The sequence below is a fragment of the Thamnophis sirtalis genome, unplaced genomic scaffold, assembly GCF_051295495.1.
Source record: "Thamnophis sirtalis isolate CommonGarterSnake01/CBP01778 unplaced genomic scaffold, rThaSir2_p1.2 scaffold_2, whole genome shotgun sequence".
Taxonomy (NCBI): domain Eukaryota; kingdom Metazoa; phylum Chordata; class Lepidosauria; order Squamata; family Natricidae; genus Thamnophis; species Thamnophis sirtalis.
In genome coordinates, this window is record NW_028261382.1 from 72,996,342 (window position 1) to 73,009,903 (window position 13,562).

The following is a 13,562-nucleotide window of genomic DNA, read 5'->3' on the forward strand; positions in this document are numbered from 1 at the left end:
GAAAAGGATCAGTGAATTAAACAGCAGCCATTAGCGAGAAAATATAACTCGGGGATTCAGCCAGCAGTAAAAAGATCTAATCGGTTACCAATTAATGGTCAACAAAGAAAGGTAGCGGCAAAAGTTGTAGGTCCTAACCAAGGACACAGAAACACAATCAGAAATAAATAACTACGTGGTTGTGTGCAGATTTAAAAGGCCCAGAAATGCACCAATGTTTTCTTCATCTAACATAGCGGTCACAGCCTTTCTGGCTTTGGGGAACGGTGATGGTGGTGGCTGGGGGTGGGGGAGTGGGTTTCCTTGTGGGAAGATGGTAGTGAACATCAAAAATCTTCCTTCCTTCCTCTTTCCTTCTTTCTTCTCCTTCTTCTCCTTCCTTTCCTCCTTCCTTCTTCCCTCCCTCCCTTTCTTCTCCTTCCTCTCTTCTCTTCCTTCCTCTTTCTTCTCTTTCCTTCCTTCCCTGTCTCCTGCATCCCTGGCTCCCTCCTTTCTCCTTCCTTACTTCCTCCCTCCCTCTTTCTTCCTTCCTCTTTCTTTCTTTCTTTCTTTCCTTCCACTCTTCTTTCCTCTTTCCTCCTTCCCTCCTTCATCTCTGGCTCCCTCCTTTCTCACTTCCTCCCTTTTTCTTCCCTCCTCCCTCCCTTTCTTCGCCTTCCTTCCTTTCATTCCTTTTTCCTCCCTCTTTCGTTTCCTTCCTTCCCTCCCTCCTTCATCTGTGGCTCTCTCCTTTCTCATTTCTCCCTCCTCCCTCCCTCTCTCCCTTTCTTTTCCTTCCTTCCTCTTTCCTCCCTCCCTCTTTCCTCCCTCCTTCTTCTCCTTCCTTCCCTCCCTCCTCCATCTGTGGCTCCCTCCTTTTTCACTTCCTCCCTCCCTCCCTTCTTCCTCCCTCCTTTCTTTCTTTCCGATCTTTTTTAAAATGTATGGACTTCAGTTCCAATTTCAAGGCTGGCTGGGGGGATTCTGGGAACTGAGATCCACAAATCTGAAATTTGCCAAAGTCAAGAAACACCGTTGCCATCACCGGGACCTAAATTCGGACCCTCACCACCCTTCAGGCTTTCCACAAAGCCCTTAAAACCTGGCTGTTCAGACAGGCCTGGGGTTGACGAGTTCCCGTCCCCGCTCGAATTGTGTGGCTGTTGATTGTTTTTAAATTCTTTCTGTAGTTGCTTGTTTGTTGTTTTTCCTCTTGTCTGTATTCCCTCCTTTTGGTTTGTTAGCCGCCCTGAGTCCCTCCGGGAATAGGGCGGCATATAAGTGCAATCAAATCAAATCAAATCAATTCATTTGTGGGTGGAGGGAAACATTATTATAACTGGCAGCTTACAGAATCTCAATGGGCCATGCCGACAAAATAAGAGAATCGTGGCTTTTGTTTTCTACAAAAAAACCCCAGTATTTTAAACATAGTAAACATAGCTGCCTGTTCTTTGAAAAACCTTTGATGTTTTGCTAGGAAAAAAACATGATGCTCATGTCCATGTCATTTTCATCTCCTCTACCTTTATTTAGCTGGCTGGGTAACCTGGACTTTCTGTCCTTGGATCATGGGGCTCAAATTCTCATATTGTCTGCAGCTGTGATTAGCTGGAATTGTGACAGGAAAGGCAGCAAACTGAAATGACAACTCTCTTTTCTGAGCCAAGAGAAAAGAGTTGATAGAAAAGGCTTTTTCGTGCCAAAGAACATGCTGTCCCATGCTGGACTCCTTCATTCTAGGTGAGGGTCATTTTTTTTTAATGCTGATCTTCAGGATACAATGACATTTCATCCCTTCTAAGCTGACCCCTGTACTTCCTTTTCAAAATAGGTTAATATTTCAAATCTGGCGATTATGAAGAATTAGTAGGAGGCAAAAGATCTTTTTCTTTCTCTACTTTTAACATTCTAAGGCACCTAATAAAATAGCAACAATCTAAATGTGTTTTATAAGCACAGTATCATTGTATTGAAATAACGTTGTATCAAAATGAGGTTTTGATTGAGATGGTCTAGATCAGGACTGAACAACCTTGGTGACTTTAGAACCAGGTTCTACCAGTTGAACCAGTAGACTTCAACTCCCAGAATTTCCCAGTCAACAAGGATTGGCAAGGTTGGACACCCATGGTCGGGATCAACATTTAATAACATGTGAAAGATTAAGCTGATTCTTGACATTTTATGGATATATATTTTAGTTCCTACAAATGTCACTTATTCATTATTCTATATATTCTGTTCTACTCTGCTCTACTGTACTCTATTCTGTTCTGTTCTATTCTTTTCTATTCTATTCTAATTATTTCATATTCTATTCCGTTTTATTCTATTCTATTCCATTCCATTTTCCATTCTGCTCTTCTAAATTCCATTCCATTCCATTTTTTCCATTCTATTCTATTCTATTCTATTCTATTCTTCTAATTATTTCATATTCTATTCTATTCCATATTCTATTCTATTTTTTTCAAATTCTTTTCTATTCTTTTAATTATTTCATATTCTAATCTATTTTTTCATATTCTAATCTAATTATTTCATATTCTATTCTATTCCAATTCTATTCTTCATTCCAATATCTATTCTATTCTAATTATTTTATATTCTATTCTATTTTATTCTAATCTAATTGTTTCCTATTCTATTCCATTCCATTCCTATTCTGTTCTTCATTCCAATATCTATTCTATTCTGTTCTAATTATTTCATATTCTATTCTTCTCTCTTCCGTCCGAACCTCATCCTTATCTTTCCATCTCCATCTCTCCATGCCCACAAAAGGTCACATCACACTGACAGCTCCCCCGCTTCAATCAGAACCATTGGGCAAATAATTACGGGCTTCCCATTGGGCCACGGGCCCGAGGGCGGGCTCGAAACCCATGTCCTTCCAACAGGATGCATGCCTGTCACCGCCACCGCCCACCCCGCGCCCCCATTCTTGCACGCACAAAGATGACCCAAAAGCCTTTGACGTGTCAGGGAAGAAAGAGACGCGCGGGAACTGGGGGGGGGGGGCGAGAAATATTCTGCGCAGGCGCCGTCCGCTTCTGACAACCCGAACTGCGATTGGTCGGTCGGGGAAAGAGACTGCGCTGGGAAGAGGGAGAAGGCGAGGCTCAAAAGGTGGAAAGGGGTGGAGTCACCCGGCGCGAGCGGCGCTCCGTGGCGGCTCGAAGGCCCGCCCCGGCGCGGTGACGTCGAGGGCTGAGCGCTCGCGGCTCCCTCGCGGCTTCAGCTGAGGCGGCGACGCGTCGTTTTTCCTCAGCCGTGGCCGGGTGTGGGAGGGGCAGCGGGCCGAAGGGACAGCGGCGTGGCGGCAGGTGAGTGACCCGCCCCTGGCCATGCCCTTTTGCGCTGGGGGATGAGGGAGGAAGGAGGAGGTTCGGGGGTCGCTTTGGAGGCGTCGGTTAGGCCTCCGTCTCTTTCCCCCCCCCTCAGGCCTACCTCGCAGGATTGTTGTGGGGAATGACGTCATAAGCCCCGGTGGGGGCGGGGGGCTGGAGGCGCCTGTTCTCTGATAAAGGGGTCGTGTGGAAGAAAGAGGGGCAGGGAGTGCCCCTAAATTCCCTCCCCCCCACGCCTGGGCCTCCTGGACAAAAGTAGGGCCGTTATTAACCTTAAATAAAAATAAGGATGCGGGGTTCGATCTCATGTAATAGTCGAAATAATGAGCCGTTGCAGGGGTCTCCATCCTTGGTAGCTTGAGGACTTCAACTCCCAGAATTCCCCAGCCAGCTTTTGCGGTTCCTTATCTAAGTCGGGGTGTCCAATATGGCAGCTTTAAGACGAACAGAGTTGGAAGGGACCTTGGGGGTCATCTAGTCCAACAAGCAGCAGTCCTTACATCATCTCAGGCAAATTGCAGTCCAGTCTCTTCTTGAAGGCTTCTGGGGATGAATCTCCCACAACCTCTGAAGGAAAGTCATTCCATTGAATATCGAATAACAGAGTTGGAAAGGACCTTGGAGGTCTTCTAGTCCAATCCCCCTCCACTCAAGCAGGAGGCCCTACACCATTTCTGACAGATGGCAGTCCAGTCTCTTCTTGAAAGCCTCCAGGGATGAAGCTTCCACAACTTCTGAAGGCAACTTATGTTCCATGGGTTGGTTGATCTCACTGTCAGAAACTTCCCCCTTATTTCCAGGTTGAATCAATCCTTGTTCAGTTTCCATCCATTGTTCCTTGTCTGGCCTTCGGGTGCCTTGGAAAATATCTTGACCCCCTCCTCTCCTCCAAGACTTCAATTCCCAGAATTCCCCAGTCTGCTTTTGAGGTTCATAATCTAATTCAGGGGTGTCCAATTTAGCAGCTTTCAAGACTTCAACTCCCAGAATTCTCCAGCAGTTTAAGACTTGTGGACTTCAAATCCCAGAATTCCCCAGCCTGCTATGCTATGCTGGCTGGGGAATTCTGGGAGCTAAGTCCACAAGTTGTCACGGTTGGAACACACACACACACCCCTTGCTCTAGAGCCATGTTTTTCAACCTGGGCCACTTTAAGAGGGGTGGACCTTAATTGCCAGAATTTCCCCAACCACACAATTTGAAACATGCTGGCTGTCAATGTTCTAACTGACGAATCCAACCAAAGCAAGCACGAGCGAAATGAATGCAGTACTTTATTGAGTACATCATTTCAGCACTGATGAGGGCAAAACCAGATCTAACTAATTTCCGTGCAAACCCACATAATTAAAATATAGAATTCTCCCTCCCCCTATTAGAACAGGTGACTTTGTCCAATTGAATCTCTTTGTATTGTTATGAGAAAAAAGTCTTTAGCTCTGGCAAACACCTTCAGAAGTGTCCTTGGCTCTCACAGCTATCTTCTTGATGTCTGGAGTCTACATGCAATCTCCCCCCCTCCCCTTCCCGGTTCATTGGCAAGCTGAGAAGTGATAATGGTTGCAAGAGCAAAAGCATGCTTCGAATCTTGATACTGGCTGGGGAATTCTAGGAGTTGAAATCCCTACAATTAAAAGTTGCCGGTTTGAAAACTACTTCTGTGGAGTATCAGTTTTCAGACATGTTGGTCTCAGAATCCCTTTGCGTTCTTAAAAATGACTAAAGGCCCCCAAAGAATATTGGTTTATGTGGGTTGCAGCTATTGATATTTCCTGCATTAGAAATTAAAATGGAGACATTTTTAAACATTTATTTGACTTTGCAGATCCACAGAGAGATCCCAGGGACTCCCACTGGTCCCCAAAGCACACTTTAATAACCGCAGCTCTGGAATAATGATTCTGAACCTTGGCAACTTTAAAATGCATGAGTTCAGCTGTCAAAATTTCCCCAGCACATTTTCCCCAGGAAAGTCCATGGCAAATGCTGATTTAGGAAATCTGGAGCTTTAAATCCGCCTTTAAACATGCTGATTTAGAGAATCTTGGGAGTTGAAGTCCTCACATCTTCAAATTGCTGAAATGGAAACGTACATCTCTAGAGCAGTTTTAATGTTCAAAGTGAGGGGATATTTATTTATTCAGTTTGTATAGCCATCCATCTCAGTCAATGACTCTTCAGTTCAAAAAATATATAGTTAAAGCAATAAAAACATTTTAAAGCAATAAAAAGCATTAAAAAACTAAATAAAAATATATTCTAAATGAGACCCAAACCAGGCAATTTAAGCAATCTGGGTTAAAATCTAGGCTAATTTTTATACCTTTTTTTTTTCTTTCTGCCCTATTCTGTGATTTTGGGAATATGTGGCCGATAATGACTCACAATCTTGCATGTCCTTTTGGAGTATTTTAATTGGCTCCAATAACTAAATTAGCAATTTATGGGACTTTTCCCCTAATGCTCAAGACATGACTACAGAGGCTTTTTGTTAGCAATGCTTTTACTATGGTAAAAATCTAATTGGAATAATTTTAATAAGCGTAATGGTATCTTATCAGTAGCTGTAATAATCACCTTGCTAATCAGGCGGATGGAGTGTGACATACATGCTGTAGTTCAACATTCTCTATCTGGCATTCTTCAAATATTTGTAGACTACAACATCTGTGTCATCTCCAGCAAGCATGGCCATTGGCCATGGCTTATAGCTAGGAATGAAAGGAATTGTAGCTCAGATACAGGTGCATGAAGATTGATATAAATCGATATGGATCTATGGGCATGATGCTGCAAAGAAGTACCATATTGTCTGGATGTGAATGATAGACATTTCATAATTATGATGAGAGCCTTGAGTGATAGAGACACTGTTGACCTGGTGCTGTATAATGTTGAGGCTCAATAAATAAAGGAGCATATATTTGTTTATGGATTTACAATTAAGTATACAAAGGGAAGTTTATATCACTTTAAGATCCTTCACTACTTTTCTAAAGATTGGATAAGAGCTAGCTTGGTCTGTTACCTTCCCACCAAAGGTGGTTCCTATTTTTTCTACTTGCATTTTTTACGTGCTTTTGAACTGCTAGGTTGGCAGAAGCTGGGACAAGTAACGGGAGTCACTCCATTACACGGCGCTAGGGATTCAAACCGCCAAGCTGCCAACCTTTCTTATCAACAAGCTCAACGTCTTAGCCACCGAGCCACTGCGTCCCTTTTGTCACTCCTTCGGCGTTTAGTCATGCCAACCACATGACCACGGAGACGTCTTCGGACAGCCCTGGCTCTTCGACTTTGAAACAGAGATGAGCACGCCTCCTAGAGTCAGGAATGACTAGCACAAATGTGCGAGGTGAACCTTTACCTTTAGTTTGGTCTAGTGGTAAAGGCATCAGGCTAGAAAGCGAGAGAACACAAGAGCTGCCTTATAGCCATGAAAGCCCGCTGGGTGGCTTTGGACCAGTCCCTTCTCTCTCAACCCGGCCCACCTTACAGGGTTGTTGTTGTGGGGAAGATAGGAAGAGGAAGTCGTGTTGGATACATTTAGCATAATGATAGTAAATCCATATTCAAAACGAATCCATGTTTCAATACTCATGTCTTCAAATTCTTGTGGGTGAAAAAGGACATAGATAAATGGATGGGATCTTCGCTGATCATATGCTTAAAGTAGAAATGCAAAGTATTTCAGCAGGGTCCTCGAACTGCTGCCTTGGACTCGGAATGACACAAATGATTCCAGGCTAAAGAACTTAAATAGGGTCAGATCAAAACTAAATAAGGTTAATGGGATTACTTCCCATGTACTTAATTCACTCATATATAAAAATTACAACTCAGGGGCAAGTTTTGTAGAGACTTGAGGATTATATCTAAGTCCTTTGGAAATTACATTTTATTTATTTGTTTTGTCAAGCATGTATAAGATAATAGATACAAGTACATACAAGATTATGAATATATGAAATGGATACAAATCAATGGGGTTGTTAGGACAGGGACATTGATGCACTTATGCACGTCCCTTACAGATGTGTTAGGAATGGGGTGAGGTCAACACTTGGTTGTGTGTTAAAGTTGGGTTAAGGTTAAAGTTGTAGGAGTTTGGGGAAGAAATCTCATACCATCTTTGATGATAGGGGGAGAAATTTTAGCCCCCTCAGAGAGGGCCCGCAATCTGGGAGTCCTCCTGGAGACGCGGCTTAGTTTGGAAGAACAGCGGGGTCTTCTACCAGGTCTGCCTGGTACACCAGTTGCACCCCTTCCTGGATCGGGATGCCCTGTGCACAGTCACTAACGCCCTCGTCTTTCTTGCCTGGACTACTGTAATGCTCTCTACATGGGGCTGCCATTGAAGAGCACCTGGAGGCTCCAGCTGGTTCAGAATGCGGTCGCATGGGTTGTCATGAGGGTACCTAGGTGCTCCCATGTTATGCCCCTTTTAGGCGGCTTGTACTGGTTGCCGGTTGTTTTCCGGATACTATTCAAGGTGTTAATTATCTTTAAAGCGCTCCATGGCTTAGGCCCAGGGTACTTACGCGACCACCTACTACCACCGGTAGCCTCCCACCATCCAGTACGATCCCACAGAGTTGGCCTCCTCAGGGTGCCGTCGGCCAGGCAGTGTTGGCTGGCGACCCCCAGGGGAGAGCCTTCTCTGTGGGAGTGCCTTCCCTTTGGAATGAGCTGCCCCCGGAGCTTCGCATAATCCCCGACCTCCGCTCCTTCCTAAAAAGTTGGCTTTTTCAGCAAGCCGGCCTGGCCTAAATTAAATTATGAATTTTAAATTGTTAATTTTAATTTAATCCTACATTTGATTTAAATTGTCAATTGAAGGTTATTGGATTTCCTATTTAATCTTTTTTAACTTTTGTCATATGTGTTTTTATGTTGTACGCCGCCCTGAGTCCTTTGGGAGAAGGGGAGCATATAAATTCAATAAAACTAAACCAAACCACAGGTAGTGCATTCCAGGCATTGACTACTCTGTTACTGAAGTCATATTGTCTGCAATCAAGTTTGGTATGTTTTACCTTAAGTTTGTATCTATTGTGTGCTCCTGTATTGTTGTGGTTGAAGCTGAAGTAATCATTGACAGGTAGGACATTGTAGCAGATAGTTTTATGTACTACGCTTAGGTTAGACCATAGGCGGCATAGTTCTAAGTTGTCTTAAGCCCAAAATTTCAAGCCTGGTGGCATAAAGTATTCTGTTGCGAGCAGAGGAGTGGAGGACTCTTCTCGTGAAATACCTCTGGACTCTCACAATTGTATTAATGTCCGATATGTAGTACAGGTTCCAGACGGATGAGCTGTACTCGACAATTGGTCTGGCAAAGGTTTTGTATGCTCTGGGTTAGCAGTACAATATTACCAGAGAAGAAGATATGCAGGATTAGGTTAACAATTCTTAGTGCCTTTTTGGCAATGTTGTTACAGTGGGCTCTGGCCCTTAGATCATTATAGATGATCACTCCAAGGTCCTTGACAGAGTGGGGCCTATGTAGCGCATGTAGCCTATGTTGTCTCCATAGATACAGCAATAGCACTTAGACTTATGTACCATTTCACAATGCTTTCCAGCCCTCTCTAAGTGGTTTACAGAGTTACCCTCTTGCCCCCAACAATCTGGCTCCTCATTTTACCCACCTTGGAAGGATGGAATATATCTTTTCTCTTCAATGATCTGTCCCCAAGTTGGTCCTTTTTTAGATCTTCCAAGGGTGCCTTTGCTGCTAGTCATCCTCTTTTTCTCTTTTCCCTTCCACCTTTCCCAGCATTGGAGCGGATCTTTGCGTGATGTGGCCACAGTAGGATGAAATTGAACTTTGTCGCTTGTATTTTGAATGAAAATTTGGGGTCGATTTGTGCAATCATCGTCGCTTTGTTTTTTTGGTTGTTTCCTAGGGTAGCATAAGAGGAGCTCAAAAAGCCACAGTCTCCTTACTGTATGGAGATACTGTTAATAATGACAATTTCAGGGGACAGATGAAAATGTTCCAATGGTTGAAAGCAAGCTGTTCAGCCTGCCACAGAGGGTTTCTGATTATTTAAATCGGCTGTTATTATAAATTGCATTCAAGGTGGTTAAAAACAACAATTTTAACATCATGTTAATACAGTAAATCACCATAGAAGCCGGGTTTTAAGCGCATACTGAAATATATGACGTATTCCAGAAGAATATTTCAAATTCTTTTAACCATATTCCTTGTGCCCATCTCTCAAATCAGCTGGTGAGAGAGCCAGAAACAGTACACCTCGGCCTTTGAAGAGAATATTCACAATGCTCACAATGTATTTATGCAAGCTGTAGCTTGAGTAGGATTACACTTTGAGGAAAGAATATTGAATTGAAGCCTTCAGTGGGGCCTTTTCAGTCATTCAGCAGTGTGCTTCAGCATTACAGAAAACAATACTTAGACGTAACCGCACTACTTATACAACTGGGTGGTATTTTTCTTAAAATCCTTTGAGCTCCTAAAATATCAGTAAGTTACTGAATAAGCATTTTAAAATGTAAGCTACTTTTAGCAGAAGTGCTTGCAAGCTCTACCGACCATGCAGATACTAGAACATAGAATAACAGGAATGGAACGCACCTTGGAGGTTTTCTAGTCCAGCCCCTTGCTCAAGCAGGAGACTCACCCTATATACCAATTTTGGACAAATGGCTGTCCAATCTCTTCTTGAAAACCTCCAGCGATGGAGCACCCACAACTTCTAGAGGCAAGCAGTTCCACTGGTTAATGGTTATCACTGGCACAAAATTTCTCCTTGAAACTGCCTTTAATGATCTTCTTGTCTTGTCCTCTTGTCTGCTTTGGAGATACTTTTATTTATTTATTTTATTTTTATTTTGTTAAATTTATTTGCCACCTATCTCGCTATGTGGGAACTTTAGGCAGCTTACTACAATAAAAAGGAATGAAGAGTGTGAACGAAACAGAAGTAAAACAATAGAACAATAAAATAAAGAGTGAAAAAGAACACAAGAAGAATATATACTTGTAGTTGCTTTCAGTTATATATTTAGTTATAGTAGATAGGACAGCATCTACATGTAGTCCTCGACTTACAAGAGTCCATTTAGTGACCATTCAAAGTTATAATGGCACTAAAAAAAGTGACACCGTTTTTCTCACTTAATATTGTAACATCTCTATGATCACATGATAAAGATGCAGATCCTTGGCAACTGGTTCATACTTAACGGCAGTTGCTGTGTCCCTTTTGCAACTTTCTGACAGGCAGAGTCAATGGGGAAGCCCGATTAGCTTTACAAACATGTTACTAGCTTAACAACTGTGGTGATTCGGTTGACAGCCGTAGCAAGAAAGGTCATAAAATGTGGCAAAACTCACTTAACAAATGTCTCACTTAACAACAGTGGGATCCATTGTGGTTGTAAGTCGAGGACCCTCTGTACCATAACATGAGTATCATCCCAAAAAACATGAAAAGTACATTAGCTTCATTCAGAAACAACTGTTTAAATGAGGTAACTGCCTATTGTTTATAAAATGCATAAGGATTCTCAGAAATATGTTGAATGAAAGAACGTACAATATATTTTGTAAAATATGTTGTACATAAAACAAGCAGTGGGCTTCTGGTTTCGATGACTTACATATTTGTGGCTTATTAAATTACTGCTGAGTTCATGCAATATCTTCAGTTATAAATTACAGCTTGCGAATGACAATAGATCATTAATATTATATGCTAAACCAAAATTAAATGAAGCAAAATTATGTCTTAGCCTGATATAGAAACCAAGTCAGTGAATATTCCAGTCATTGTTTATTTTGAGTCAGAGAGGTGGGGAGGTTGCGTTAGCTTCCTTGCTTTTGAACTGGTCCTTTACTTGTAAATAATGTTTTAAGCCGTCACAATGTTCTCTCCCTCTCTCTCTCCCTCTCTCTCTCTCTCTCTTTGCTGAACTCTCCTCTTATTATATAAGTCATCTGGAATTGGATGGCCTCTAAATTTGGATGTATTATGTAAGTAAATACTCTTAAATTATCCAGGGCCGTGGTTGTCAAATTTAACAGATTGCGTCTACTCCCTCGTTTTAAAAAAAGAGCTATTTTTATTTTAGTTTTAGTGGCTTACAGTAGTCCATGCTTGAGGAAAGGCCTATATCTCTTGTGAGAACTGCAGACTCGGAGTATTTATGTGGTGGAAACATTTTAAAGGCTGAGCTTGTAGCAACTTGTTCCTAAGATTTGCAGAATTGATTTTGGACTACAACCTTAACTACACAAGAACTAGAGTGTATGCTGTTTCTGCTATTGCAAAACAAAGCTTCAGTTTTCTCACTCTTTATTTGACTTCGTAAGTAGCAAATAGCGGAAGCTACATCTTGCCCAGTTTCTACAGATTGAGGAAGCTGGGTTTGTTTTGAAAACAAAACTTTTCATGTTTTTCAAGGAATATTTTGAAAGTTTTTGTATTTATGAGAACATTTTCTCTCGTAATAGAGTATCTTCTGCTATGATATACAATTTTAGCAGAGAAGCAAGCTAACTCATACTTCATATACCTTGAAAATGCATCTTAAATAATGCCCTGCATGAATTTTCCTCAGAAATGCATAAGGGCTCTATAGTATGCAAAGAGTTCATTTGTGGCAGAAGGATTGCGGGATGCTGAACTAAATGGATTTGGGACCAAAACATAATTATTGAATCAAAGAGTTCTATGGAGCAGGTAAAAAGAACTGAAAATTTTGTTTCCTATAATGGCTAGCTATTTAAAAGCTGCCTTTCTGAAGGATCTGAGAATAATATACTGTTCTCCTTCCCTCTCCCTCCTTCCCTCTCTCTCACTCTGTGTATGTGTGCATATTTGGATGTTGCTCCAATACTCCTGAAGACACATAATTGAGAAATAACAAATAATGTTTGCTTTTTTGTGGAGTAATGAATTTTGGACTTTCAAAATGTGGCCCTTGACAAATCCTAGGAGTGACAATTTTGCCAAATTCCTCTAATCAATGAAGCAGCTTGAATTTAAAGTGCAATTGGTAACTATGCCAGGGAAATACATTTCCCAAACTAGATCTGGAAACTTGTGAAAAGAACTTATTTGATTTTTTCAGGCTGCAGTTATTATAACCTATGGATATCAGAAATCGCCCACTGAACTAAGTTGAACATTTTCCTTAGACACTGGCTTTTTTAAAAACATCATTAACTTCTTTATCCAGATGCCAAGCAGCAAATATTAAAGAATAATACTTATATTGCCTTTTCCAGGGTGCTGCTCAGGGGAGTCCAAGCAAGGGTTAAATACAGCCAAACTGCCCAGAACTGAATTGAAACTTTAAACCACGCCTCTGGTGCTGATTATCTTCAGTTTTTTTCAATTCAGCTAGACCAGTGGATGCGCTTTGAGTTTCTCTTCAATTCTGGATATATTTTGCTTCGACTCTCATTGACCTAGTGTGTAAAAATATCCTTGGGACTTTAAATTGGAGCAGGCTTGATGAGAAAAATTCCCCCTTTTCAATTAGGCCGTTCTCTCGTCCCCCTTGACCCTCCCGGTGTCCTGGATCCCTCAGGCGCTGTTGGGGGACACGGGCAGCTGTTGGGGAGACACGTGGATCAGAGCGTCGACGCCAGCGCCACCGCAGCACCCCCGCTGTGTTGGGAATCCCCGCGGAGAGCTCCGTTTGCCGTCATCCGTGCTCTTTGGGAGCCAGCGCTCAGCACGGCTTCTCTGTGCTCTCCTTAGTACTGGCGGCTAGTTTAAACTCCAGGCGTGGCAATAGAATGCTCTGCCCACCATTTTGGCCCTTCGCCGGTTTCGTTTTTGATTCTGATCGCATGCCGCAGCTGCCTGAAGTCTGACACATTGCAGGAGCCGCGTGGAGACATTATTGCCCGACCTGACCGGCGATCTGACTCCTAAGCTTCCCAATCGCAGCGGCAAAGGTTTGAGGCCTCCTGGGTCGCAGTCCTAACACTCCTGCGGGCGTTGGGAGCTGCGAATGTTCGTGCCAAGCCCCTTTTGGGTTGGATTTGATCCTGCGACTTTCTGTGTCTCTTCTGCGAGCGCTTTGGTCTGCAGTGGGCTGCTGTGAGGTGGTGAGTGGAGGTGGTCCCTACCTGTGTCAGTTAGGCCCAGTTTTACCCATGGCAGATCAGATCCCTGAGGATCCCGGACAATTGGGGGGGGCCTCTAGAGCCTTCTCTAGGCAGACCGGCATGGCTGCCAGGGAGG

At 42.7% G+C, this 13,562-nt stretch overlaps 1 protein-coding gene across 1 annotated transcript in view; it reads left to right on the top strand.

The window, feature by feature from the left end:
- The first annotated feature begins 3,152 nt into the window (after positions 1 to 3,152).
- Positions 3,153 to 13,562, top strand: part of GPAT4 (glycerol-3-phosphate acyltransferase 4) — a 44,467-nt gene continuing 34,057 nt past the window's right edge. Inside the window, exon 1 of the mRNA XM_014056262.2 lies at positions 3,153 to 3,308. The gene's annotated coding sequence lies outside the window, so the exon portion shown is untranslated. The remainder of the gene's footprint in view (positions 3,309 to 13,562) is intronic.